We start from the raw sequence: 13,753 nt of genomic DNA on the forward strand, positions 1-13,753 counted from the left end.
ATAAAAACAAGTATACAGACACAAAACATAAACAATATATATTCAAATATACCTGCTGAAATGAACCACGTCACTGCACTAACAATCTGCTTCATATACCAAAAAAAACCCAGATACATGTTTAAAATTTTCTTAGACTGTAGCAAGCCTGTACATAATCATATATAACCAGGCAGGTGGTTCCACAGAAGTTGGTATTCAACTGAAAAGCAGCAGCCCTTGTGTCAGCATAACAAATTTTCCCCAACGGCACAACTTGCAGACATTTTACATCCACAAATCTCAATGAGCGTGACAGTTGGTACACTTTCAAAATCTGCAAAAAATATCAAGGCCTGTTGCATAAATTGCCTGTGCTTTGAATTGTATCCTGCATGGTCACCAGTAACCAGTGTATCAAAACCACTGGAAACCCATTGGCAAACAAATGGTACAATCCAAGCAAAACAAGTGGGAAACGAAGTTGACTATGGCTAACACTATAGATGCATAAAGTGTTGTAAAAAGTTGGGGAAAGGACCTCAGACACCTGTGCTTCTTTTATGCTGTTGTGTAGTGCAGCAAATACAACACAGTGCTGGCTTCAATCATCAGTTCAAAATGCCCAACAGTCCAAATTTTTATAGTTATATAGTGATGCATAAAAAACAATTTTCCCTTTTAACAACAACATGAAGGAAAACAAAATTCAACTTATCTTTTGAGCAACAATACGCAGCAGTAGTGAAACGTCCCAATGGGAACCCGTTTCACCAAAAGGCTTCCTCAGGGGACTCTGTGCTGCCTTGCTGTTTAAATGCTCAATATCTGCAGCTGTACGTTGCGACTACAATGTACAGCCGCAGATATCACTATAAGACATCTTTTTCAACAAACAAAAATGACTTTAGCGCTCTTTGAAAAGCATAGTACAGTGGTATTCTCTAAATTTTCAAAGGCAATCTGTTCCAAAGCTTCACTTCCTGATGTAAAAAGGACAGCTCTAACATGGATTTCTTTCGAATACCCCTAAAAGATGGATAATGTCATTTCAAATTATGTTCTGATCTAGCAGAGGAAAAAGATGATGGAATATGCAAATAATTAATCAAATTACCATGGCCGTCACCATGTAATAATTTATATATCATACAAGCTATCTTAAATTGTAATCTAAGGTACACAGGAAGTCAACGTAAAAGATTTGACTATGGATGTTGAGAAAAGTAATCCAAGCTTTGGTTATATCCAGACTTGAGTACTGTAATATATCAAACTATGAAATCTCTGGAATGGGCTCGAAGGTTCTCCAGATGTTAGAAAGTATTGCTGCAAGGTTAATTTGTATGTGCAAGAAGTATGAATCTATTATGCTTATACTATTTAGTTTGAATTTGTTTCCTCTGGAGTTGGAAATCTTGCTTAAAATCTTTATGCAAGCCTTTAAGGTTTTACCATGATGTTCAGCTTATTTAGTGGCATCTCTTGTTTGAAATGAGCTGAGAAGATCTTTGTGGTCTTTAGACCAAAAGTTGTTAGTAGTTCCCTCCTTCCATATCCCATATGTTATATAGTATTAATTTAATCTGTTGCCATGTTTTTGCAATGTATTTAAAACTGGTAACATGTATTTGGAATGTGTTTTGTACTGTTACTCAGTATTAAACTCTGCTGTAATCTGCTTTGATGCAATCCTTTTTTGAAGGGTGGTATATAAGTACAAAATAAATAAATGAATGAATAAATGAAAAAAAAAACCTCTTGCTAAGACTTTAGTATGCAGACAGTAAACTGTAACATCTAGGCACAAGGTAATGAGCATGATATGTAAATGGATGCATACTAACTAATTGCAAATTAGCACCCTAGTCAATAAACCACAGACAAATTTGCAACCTTACACTAACATTTACAACACATCACCCGTTCAGAAAATCAAGTTAAACACTGATAGCACATACTTTAAAAAAAAAAAAAAACACCTGGTGGCTAGAGATATTTTATAAGAGGGAACACAAGAGAGGTTGAAGATCTGTGATGCAAGCAGAGCAGAACAAACAGCAAACCAACACATATAAAAAGGTTGTGTACTATATGATTATAATATTGTTGTTTTTCCCCTGATGCAGACTTCTGGCAAAATATGGCCATGACCCTGAAAACCACGGACAACTTAACCAGCTTTCATATAAGTACATAAGTACATAAGTAATGCCATACTGGGAAAAGACCAAGGGTCCATCGAGCCCAGCATCCTGTCCACGACAGCGGCCAATCCAGGCCAAGGGCACCTGGCAAGCTTCCCAAACGTACAAACATTCTATACATGTTATTCCTGGAATTTTGGATTTTTCCAAGTCCGTTTAGTAGCGGTTTATGGACTTGTCCTTTAGGAAACCGTCCAACCCCTTTTTAAACTCTGCTAAGCTAACCGCCTTCACCACTTTCTCCGGCAACGAATTCCAGAGTTTAATTACACGTTGGGTGAAGAAAAATTTTCTCCGATTTGTTTTAAATTTACTACACTGTAGTTTCATCGCATGCCCCCTAGTCCTAGTATTTTTGGAAAGCGTGAACAGACGCTTCACATCCACCTGTTCCACTCCACTCATTATTTTATATACCTCTATCATGTCTCCCCTCAGCCGTCTCTTCTCCAAGCTGTATAGCCCTAGCCTCCTTAGTCTTTCTTCATAGGGAAGTCGTCCCATCCCCGCTATCATTTTAGTCGCCCTTCGCTGCAACTTTTCCAATTCTACTATATCTTTCTTGAGATGCGGCGACCAGAATTGAACACAATACTCAAGGTGCGGTCGCACCATGGAGCGATACAACAGCATTATAACATCCTCACACCTGTTTTCCATACCTTTCCTAATAATACCCAACATTCTATTCGCTTTCTTAGCCGTAGCAGCACACTGAGCAGAAGGTTTCAGTGTGTTATTGACGACGACACCCAGATCCCTTTCTTGGTCCGTAACTCCTAACGTGGAACCTTGCATGACGTAGCTATAATTCGGGTTCTTTTTTCATACATGCATCACCTTGCACTTGCTCACATTAAACATCATCTGCCATTTAGCCGCCCAGCCTCCCAGTCTCGTAAGGTCCTCTTGTAATTTTTCACAATCCTGTCGCGATTTAACGACTTTGAATAACTTTGTGTCATCAGCAAATTTAATTACCTCGCTAGTTACTCCTATCTCTAAATCATTTATAAATATATTAAAAAGCAGCGGTCCTAGCACGGACCCCTGAGGAACCCCACTAACTACCCTTCTCCATTGTGAATACTGCCCATTTAACCCCACTCTCTGTTTCCTATCCTTCAACCAGTTTTTAATCCACAATAGGACATTTCCTCCTATCCCATGACCCTCCAATTTCCTCTGTAGCCTTTCATGAGGTACCTTGTCAAACGCCTTTTGAAAATCCAGATACACAATATCAACCGACTCCCCTTTGTCCACATGTTTGTTCACTCCTTCAAAGAATTGAAGTAAATTGGTCAGGCAAGATTTCCCCACACAAAAGCCATGCTGACTTGGTCTCAGTAATCCATGTCCTCGGATGTGCTCTGTAATTTTGTTTTTAATAATAGCCTCTACCATTTTCCCCGGCACCGACGTCAGACTCACCGGTCTATAATTTCCCGGATCTCCCCTGGAGCCTTTTTTTAAAAATGGGCGTTACATTGGCCACCCTCCAATCTTCCGGTACCACGCTCGATTTTAAGGATAAGTTGCATATCACTAGCAGTAGCTCCGCAAGCTCGTTTTTCAGTTCTATCAGTACTCTAGGATGAATACCATCCGGTCCAGGAGATTTGCTACTCTTCAGTTTGCCAAACTGCCCCATTACGTCCTCCAGGTTTACCGTGAAGTCAGTAAGTTTCTCCGACTCGTCCGCTTGAAATACCACTTCCGACACCGGTATCCCACCCAAATCTTCCTCGGTGAAGACCGAAGCAAAGAATTCATTCAGTCTCTCCGTTACGTCTTTGTCTTCCGGAAATCTTTGAAGACATTTCTCTTCAACAAGGCCTACAAAAATAATCCTTGATGAAACAAACTACTCCGTATACCACCCAAACACTTTAAAACACCTCTAACACGACCTTATCTAATACCTTCTAACTAATTCCTCTTCTACCTCCAGTTTATTACCGACTGTATCTAAGATTATGTAATGACTATACCATATTAACACACTGTAAGCCACATTGAGCCTGCAAAAAGGTGGGATAATGTGGGGTACAAATGCAATAAATAAATAAATAAATAAATAAATAAATAAACTGATAGAATTAAATTGTTTGCCTTCACTTTTTATGTTTGTTGATCTGCTGTTTGTTCTGCTGATATTTTATTAGAGACATTTGGAGAGATACAAAAGGGAAGAAGAAAGGAGAAGATGAGAAGGAGAAAAATAAAATGTAAGGAAATAAGAGGAAGAGTAGGAGCATGAAATAGAGGTGTAGGGTAGAGAGAGAGAGAGAGAGAGAGAGAGAAGTAAAACAGTGCTACAAAATTACTGTTTCTATTTTTTTCAAGCCTGGAAGAATTTGCCGTGGGCAGCATTGCTGTCCTTGACTATAATCCTCAAATCAATATGGGGTAGAAAATAAAGTCAAGGGCTGGATCTGGGGACAAAGAAAGTGAAATCAGTACTGGAATGGGGAGAATGTAAGGAACACATGGAGTATGAAGCGAGAATTCAATAACATAGCACTAGATGGTGGCAAGACCCTGAACATCTGATGAGAATGGGAAGAGAAGGCAATTTGTAAGAAAAGTGAAAAGTTCTCCTTCCTTGAACTGCTGAGAGGGGCATTTTCAATATGACATCTAAGTCTGACTTTGGATGTTTTGCACAAAATGTTCAAAATATGAATAGGAAAGAAGATCATTTTTGAAAAAGAAAAATGTCTATCATTTTTCTTTGAAAATACTGTTTTGAACAAGGTTTTATGCTTTGAATGTGTTTTTTTTAACCATTTTTGAAAAAAATGTCCAAGTGAAAAACAGAATATCAAGCCACTGGGATGTAGGAGGGGCCAACATTTTTAGTAAACTGGTCCTCCAGACATCCCAGTAGAGCAACGGGGCACCCTAGGGGGCACTACACTTCACTGTACTCCCAGGTACACATCTTACCAATTCTCCCTTGTCTGCTGAGCCCCTAAAACCCATCCAATACCCACTATTCCCAACTGTACACCACTACAATAGCCCTTATGGATGAAGCGGGCATCTATATGTGGGTACAGTGGGCTTCTGTAGGGGAAAGTATGGACCTGGGTCCACTTGTCTCCACTAGACTACTCCAGGGACCTGCATGCTGCTCTAGTGGACCTGAGTTTAACATCTGAGGCTGGCATAGAGGCTGATAAGTAATATTTTAATCACATGTTTGGGGGGGGGGGGGGAGTGGGAAGGGGTCAATGACTACTCTACTGGAAGAGTAAAGGGTCATTTACTGAGTTCCCTCCAGTGGTCATTTAGGGCACATTTTGTGACTTACTCGTTTTAAAAATAGGTCTAGCTCAAAACATCATAGTGTTAGTCCTGGATGGTTTTGTTTTGTTCCATTATGGATGAAAAACACCCAAGTCTTAGGAATACCCAAATTGCACCCTTAACACAGCCCCAACATGCCCTCTTGACATTTGGATGCATTGCAGAAGAACAGCATAGAAAAAAAAAAAATCTGAAAATAGCTTTAAAAAATACTGATTTGGATGTTTTTGTGAGAAAAATGTCCAAATGCTGCTATATGCCACTTTTTACTCAAGAATACAATCCCCAAAATATGCCTCTGGTAATACAAGTAACACAAAAGATAAACAAACCAGGGTAGTGCAGGAGCTAAACACTTTAGTGAGAAAAAAAAATAAAAAAAATAATATGGAACACTCCCTTAGGTGGGATTAGTATTAGGGCATGGATTGAGAGCTTATGCCTTCTTAGTTCTCACGGATAGTCAATAATTTTTGTCTCATTACTGAGCATTAGGATTACAGTGCATAAGGGAACTTTTGGGTGCTTATGGGTGCACTAATTAATTTCAGGAGAGACTCAGTGATAGAGAAACCCATCCACCCATTAGGACAAGCCTACGTTGTGGGTGGTCTACTTGGGTGAGTTTAGCCTCTGAGAATCTCTCCTCTCCACACATATAATTTTTGTAACCTTTTGTAGATTATAATACTATTTCATTCGTTTGAACATGGCTGGCTTTTGAGCTCTCCATCCATATCCTGGATACCCTTAGGGGTTTGAGTAGTGTTTAGCTCCTGCTCTACCCTGGTTTGTTTATCTTTTATATGCCACTTTTTAGACATGTTTCTCTTTTGAAAATGAGCCCCATGGAAGGGCATTTTTGATATGACATCTAAATCTGATTTTGGATGTTTTGCTGAAAACGTCCAAAAGTCTAGTAGTGAAAATGACCATTTTCAAACCAGAAAAACTTCTATCTTTTTTCTTTGAAAATGACCATTTCCTAGATGATGTTGTGCTTAGTACATCTATCTTTTTGGACAATTTTCCAAATAATAATGTCCAAATGAAAAATGCACAAAATCAAGCCATTTGGACATAGGAGGAGGAGCCAGTTTTCCTAATAGACTGGCCACACAGGCATCTCAGCAGAGCAGTGGGGCACCCTAGGGGGCGCTGCAATGGACTTCACATAAAAAGTCCCAGGTGCACATCTCAATGTTACCCCCTTTTATTGCCTAGAGAGCCCTCCAAAACACACCAAAAATCTACAGTACCCAACTATACATCACTACACTAGCCCTTATGGCTGCAGGTGTCACCTATATGTGGGTACAGTAGGTTTGGGGGGGTTGGGAGGCTGACACTTTCCACCACAGTTGCAATAATTGAGTGGATTATGGGCCTGAGTCACATTCTCTACAGTGCACTGCATCGATCACTGGGCTATTCCAGGAATCGGCTTGCTGCTGTAATAGGACTGGCCATAACATCTGAAGTTACCATAGAGGCTGGTATGTACTGTTTCATTTACGTCTTTGTGGAGTGGGAGGGAGGTCAGTGAATACTGAAGAGCAAGGAGGCATCATTCATTTATTCCTGACGTATTCTTCTGGTCATTTAGGACACTTTTTTGTGGCTTATCTCTATATAAAACACACCTCCAACATTCTAATGAAGCCTCACTTTCCCAATGTTCTAAAGTGAGGCGGCTGAGACCACTTTTTTGCTCCATGAGTGTCTGCACCGCCCACGCGTCAAACGTAATGACGTCGAGGGCGGAGCAATGACACTCAGCAAATAACAACGCTCAACGTAAAATGACGTCCCATTAGAAGGTTGGAAACACACTATCCGCCCTTCCCAACTTCCCCCACCCCCCAAAGTCGCCGACCGTCACCAAAACACCCCCCCAAGGTTGCCACCGCTAACACACGGAACAAAACCCCCCAGCACGTCCCCCACCCACCAAAGTCGCCGCCTGTCACCAAAACACCCCCCCCCCAAGGTTGACACCGCAAACACACTGAACGCCACACCCCAGCAAACACCAACCCAGGCAGGGGAGGAGTAGAATCGCTCAAGACTGCTGCCAGGGGCGTAGCCACGGCCGGCCCTAGACGGGCCCTGCCAGCCCACTTTTCCTCCACCGCGACAGCGCCAGCCCCAGCTCCCATTGCCGGCCACTGCTGCTTTTCATGTTCAGCAGCAGGGCCGGTACTACAAAAAAAAAACAATCAGCTGACTAACCTGAGCGCAAACAACAAAAAATGTAAAAAAAAAAAAAAAAAAAACAGCACCGCAGGCAGCCTTGAGCCATTGGCTGCTGGCTGTGCAGGCTCCGCCCGTCTCTTACGTCACTACCCCTACGTCGCTCCGGGGGCAGTGACGTAAGAGACGGGAGGAGCCTGCACAGCCAGCAGCCAATGCCTCAAGGCTGCCTGCGGTGCCGCGTTTTTACATTTTCTTAAACATTTTTTGTAGTTAGCGCTCAGGACAGCTGAGCACTTCTTTTTATAGTGCCAGCCCTAGGAATACCAAAGATACAACATCAAGTGGCAGGGCGGCCCGGAGGAGGATAAGGTAGGTGTGTACCAGGCAGGGGGAGGAGTCACGAAGATCGCCGATCAAGAGGCAGGGAGGGACAGAAGAGGAGGAGGTAAACATCAGTGCTAGCAGGCAGGGGGAGGAGTACCGAACAACGGGATCAAGTGGCAGGGAGGGCTGGAGGAGGAGGAGGTGGGGAGAGAGGGAGGGGGGCCCCTGGCAGGGAAGCAGACAATGAGGGAGGGGGGCCACCCTGGCACACACTCACCTTCACCTGGCACACACTCTCCTTCATACACACACACTCTCTCTCTCTCACAAACACACACACTCACTCTCTCTCTGTCACTAACACACACTTAAATCTGGGAGGGGGAGGGGAGGGAGGCGCCCCACCCTGGCACACACGCTCATTCCCCCACACACACTCTCTCTCTCTGTCACAAACACACACTTGCACCTGGGAGGGAGGGTGGCCACCCTGGCAGACGGGGGCCACCCTGGCACACACTCTCATTCTTACACACACTCACATTCCCATACACACACTCTCTCACAGAGACACTCGCACACAGTCTCACTCTCTCACACTGACAAACATACACTTGCACCTGGCAGGAGGAGAGGGAGGGGGCCACATCTGAGGGAGGGGGGCCCATCCTGCTACACACTCTCATTTTCACACTCACTCTCATTCCCACACACACACTCTCTCACAAACACACACTCACTCTCTCACAAATACACACTTACACATGGCAGAGAGACAGGGAGGGGGCACCTTGCAGGAGGGGGGACCATCCTGGCACACACTCATTCTCACACACACTCATTCCCACATACACACTCTCAGAGACACTCACGCACAGTCTCACCCTCTCTCTCACATAGACACTCGAACACAGTCTCACTCTCTCTCTCCCAATCACTGTATCTGTGTGAAACACACTCTCTCACACTCACTGTGTCACACATACGCACTTCCACACACATCACACACACACTCACACCCACACTCACTCACTCTCTGTCACACACACACACTCGCACATTCACTCTCTCTCTCTCTCTCACACACTCTCTCAAAAATACACACTCCAAGGAAAACCTTGCTAGCTCCCGTTTCATTTGTTTCGGAAACGGGCCTTTTTTACTAGTTTGTTAATAAAACGTCTTGACCAAAATGTCTAACTTATAGCCCTGAATGTTTTTGTTTTGTTTCATTATGGCAGAAAAAACATCTACGTGTTAAGAATGCCCTTAACAGGCCCCTGACCCACCCACTTGTGATTTGAATACATAGTTCTGATTGACTTCATAGATAAACATCTCAAAATTGGTTTCGAAAATACCAATTTCGATATTTTTGTGAGAAAAGTGTCCAAATGCAGATTTATGCCACTTTTTGGATGTTTTTTTCTCTTTTGAAAATGAGTCCCTCTAGTCTCCTAACTGCCCTTAATCATCTTTGTGAAAAGCGAAGATGTAAAAGAGAGATCTCTTTCTGAATATCCAAATCCACTCAATAAAAAGTTTGTTCCAAAAGGAAATACCAATATTGATAAACCACCTTGGATAAACTAGTATTGATAAACTATTTAACAAAATTGTTGTACATATTTTATACAGAAATAAGAGAACACCAAATCAAATAATGGTTGCTTTGGTTCTGCAAATTATACAAGACATTCAGTACAATTGTACAAGGTAAACAGAAAAACTCAGGCTCCAGGTACATAGAGGCCACACTCTTCAAACAATGATATAAGCCGAGAGGTGTTGCCAAATTTGCTGTCTGTGGTAACAGAGCAGTCCTTTTACTAAGGTGCGCTGAAAAATGGCCTGCGGTAGTGTAGGCACGGGTTTTGGGCACGCACAGATCCATTTTTCAGCGCAACCTGTAAAAAATGTCTTTTTAAATTTTTGCTGAAAATGGACGTGCAGCAAAATGAAAATTGCCACGCTTCCATTTTGGGTCCGAGACCTTACCGCCAGCCATTGACCTAGTGGTAAAGTTTCACGCAGTAACCGGATGGTAATGACCTATGCGAGTCAAATGCCACTTTGAAACACATCTGAAAATAAAAATTATTTTTCAGACACATGTATCAGAACCGCACCAAAAATGAAATTACCATATTGACATGCATAGACGCTTACAGGGCTTAGTAAAAGGGCCCTAGAGTGAATGTAAATAGTTCATGTGAGAATCCCGGCATGCATTATGAATGTGCACAGAAAATATTTGGAGTCCTGTTTACTAAGCTGTGCTATAGACACGCTATTGTTTTTAGGGTATGTTAAAAATTAGCGCGCTAATGGCTAATGCTAGAGACACCCATATGGCACCTTATTAAACAGGGCCCTTGGATTGGTTTTGGATCATTTTTACATTCCCGATATTCAGACAACTTTTTGGTTTGCTTAAATTTTTGGATTAAAACATTTTTAAAAATCTGTATTAGAACATTGCAGCATATGCAAATCAGCCTTACAGATGTTAATTCATAGTTTAATATATATATTAAATTTATTTCACATACACTACTTTTTAAAAATATACTAATAAATTGAATGTGTGCATGCTCATGGTGTTTTCCTCTTGTAGACACATTCTCAGAGTATCATGACAGATCTTGAGTGAAGGGTTGCACAAACTCTGTCCAAGGTATATGCAACATGACAGACATGCAGATGGAATGAATTGATATGAGATAATGGTGTTCTGGAGTAATCACAATCGCTGTAATGAAGCAAAATGTTGAACTCCCCACCCCTAATGATCTATAGCAAGCAGCTGGCTGCTGCTAGTAAATATTTGCACAATTAATTAGCAGAGCTTTATCTTTTATTTCATATCCTTCTTGAGATCCTGTGACTGAAGATATTTCAGTTTCTGCAGGCGTACTATATAATAAGGTTTTATTTTATTTTATTTTGTAAACTGTAGTCTTTATAATAAACTGAGGGGGCCCTCTTACTAAGCTGCGGTAAAAGGGGGCCTGTGCTCGAGTCAGCGCATGTTTTTGATGTGTGCTGTGGCCCCTATTTACCACAGCGGCTAAAAGGCTGTATTTTTTGATAAGAAAGAAATGTTCATGTGGTAAGTTAACCACCTGTTGCATCATCATCATTTTGATGGGGAGCACTTACCGCCACCCATTGAGGTGATGGTAAGGGCTCCTGCACTAACCCAGTGTGCACTGGCTGACTAATGCCAGATAAGCACTGGTGCTACAAAAAATAAAAAATATTTTTGTAGCACCGGAAATGGCACATGCTGTAGTTCCTGCAGTAGTTCCGGATTGGTATGCGGCAAGCCTGTTGCTGCACGCCAGCACTTTAGTAAAAGGGTCCCTACGTTTTTTAGATGACTTTCCGGCATTTAAAACCTGGTTTTGATTATAAATCTTTTTTTTGTTTGTTTTGGACTTGTTACATTCATAAGACTAATTCCCCTAACTGATCTGTTATGAATATGTGAGATGTGGAGGGGCATTTTCGATATGAAGTCCAAATCCAATTTTGGATGTTTCGCAAAAAAGTCCAAAAATCCAGTGGCAAATATGGTCATCAGTAGGTGGGAGAACAGCACCACAGACCCTTTAAGATTTGGCCCAAGAGCATTGGGCCATGCGTTGAGGGGTGATGCTCTCAGGATGGTAAAGTAAGCCCAGCTTTTTGCTGGAGTTATTTTTCCAGCTAAAATGCAATTTGGGATGTTCAACACAAGTTGCATTATGGAATTTACCTAGTAATGAGCTGTTTTTAACTGCATTTGCATATTTTATATTTCATTACTATGTACCCCACAGTAACTTAGTTATCACTGCATTACAGTAATTTAAGTCACCTTAGTGCCCTTTAACACACATTAAAGGACAAATAATGTGATTTAGAGCCGTAACATTGCTGAAAACGTCCCCATTTAATTTATATTATTTAAATTCCCACACGTCACCTTTTTTTTCACATGGCCAATGTTCAACACATACTGTAAGGAGGACCTGAGAGTCTCAGAGGAATCCATTATTCCATCTATGAAGGTCCTTTACCTGCTAACCAAGAGCTCTGGGTGAGAGTTGAAGAATTTAAGCAGTCTCCTTTGCCTTGGATCTAGACAAGATCTGGACTATACCTCTTTACTTTAGACATAAGAATGTTCACTTTTTAGGTCTGTGGATTTTCATATTTCCTGATATCTTGAGAATCTCAGTTAAGACAAAGTTCTTTTCTTGTGCTACACCAGAGGGTTCTCTCGTTAAGGGATTCTTTGTGTTGTGTTTCTCTTGCTTACTGTATATAATGTGCTATATCAAAGTAATACATTTTCTTTTTATGTATCTATGCAGATAAACTTTTTTGGATAGCAGTTTTTCTATTGAAGACCAAGTTAAACAGAATGAGCCAGAACAAGATGTGTCTGAATTGGTAGGTTCTCCTTTTCTAGCTTTTTTTGTTTGTTTGTTTTTTCTTAGTGCTTCTTGGATCTCCCCTTCTTTTGGTAATTGCGCTGTGTTTAATGTATTTCCTTCATTCACATTTTGGAATTCTGCTTTTCCTATTTGTGTGCTGGTAAGCACAGTGCAATTGGAATTTCCTTAAATGGATTTTGTCCTTGATTTGTTGAAAATTTGATATAGCTTTATTTTTTAAGGCAAGCTGCTATTTTGAAGAATCTAGCTAGTACTGCATTGGTATAATTTTAAACATTTCTTCTCAAGGCACAGGTCAAGCACACATATAAAAATAAATACATATTCATTGTATTCTGCTTTGCTCTTCTATAGAAGATCCTCGATTTATCTGATAGCCGGTTTGGCTGATAAATTGGTTAGTTGACACAGTTTAGTGAACAAATTTGGTCTCTGAGCTCTAAATGAAGATGTATTTGTCCTTTTGCTGACCATGAATCAACCTTTGTTTAGATCGATTAAATAAATCACATTAAAGACAACCTTGCACATTTTTAATGGACACTAAGCTTTCTTCACATTGCCAGGTAACATCACAAAAACAAAATACATTTCTTGTAGTCTTCCAAACTTACATTTTCCAAATGTTTCAGGGCAATTAACATTTTTTTTTTCATTCAATAGAAAAACTGAAAACAATTTTAGAAATATATCTATATTAATACCTTTTAAACTAACATAATTGCCACAGTTCCATATATACATTGCCAGTAACACAGTTCTATATACCTTATGAAAATAGGGTATATAGAATTAATTCTTGGATACATAAGAAAGGTAGGACAATGCTGCCTCTGCATTTTCTACGGGCTTTCATTAAGTAATTTCAATGTCAATAGGAAAAAGGTTGCAGTGGAATGTAATTGCACAGGGTGAGTAAATTAAACATTTATGTTCACTTTTTATATTAGTATTTCTACTTTTAAGGTAACTGAATTAAGAATGCTTATGGAAGAGAAACGGTTAGGAGCTAAGACTGAAACCATGTAACTAGTGTGACGACTCCTGCATTTCAAATAGTGCCACTTTAACACATTTGTGTCAGCTCATTAAGGTGCCCTTTTACTAAGCCACGTAGGCGCCTTCGTGTGCCCAACACACATCAATTTTGAGTTACCGCCCGGCTACTGCATGGCCCTTACGGTAATTTAATTTTTTATGCACGTCCGCTAGGCATGATGGAAAACATTTTTTTATTTTATTGTGTGCGGGCGGTAATCAGGTGGTAATTGTCATTCTACGTACATA

Source organism: Microcaecilia unicolor, chromosome 7, assembly GCF_901765095.1.
Source record: "Microcaecilia unicolor chromosome 7, aMicUni1.1, whole genome shotgun sequence".
Taxonomy (NCBI): Eukaryota; Metazoa; Chordata; class Amphibia; order Gymnophiona; family Siphonopidae; genus Microcaecilia; species Microcaecilia unicolor.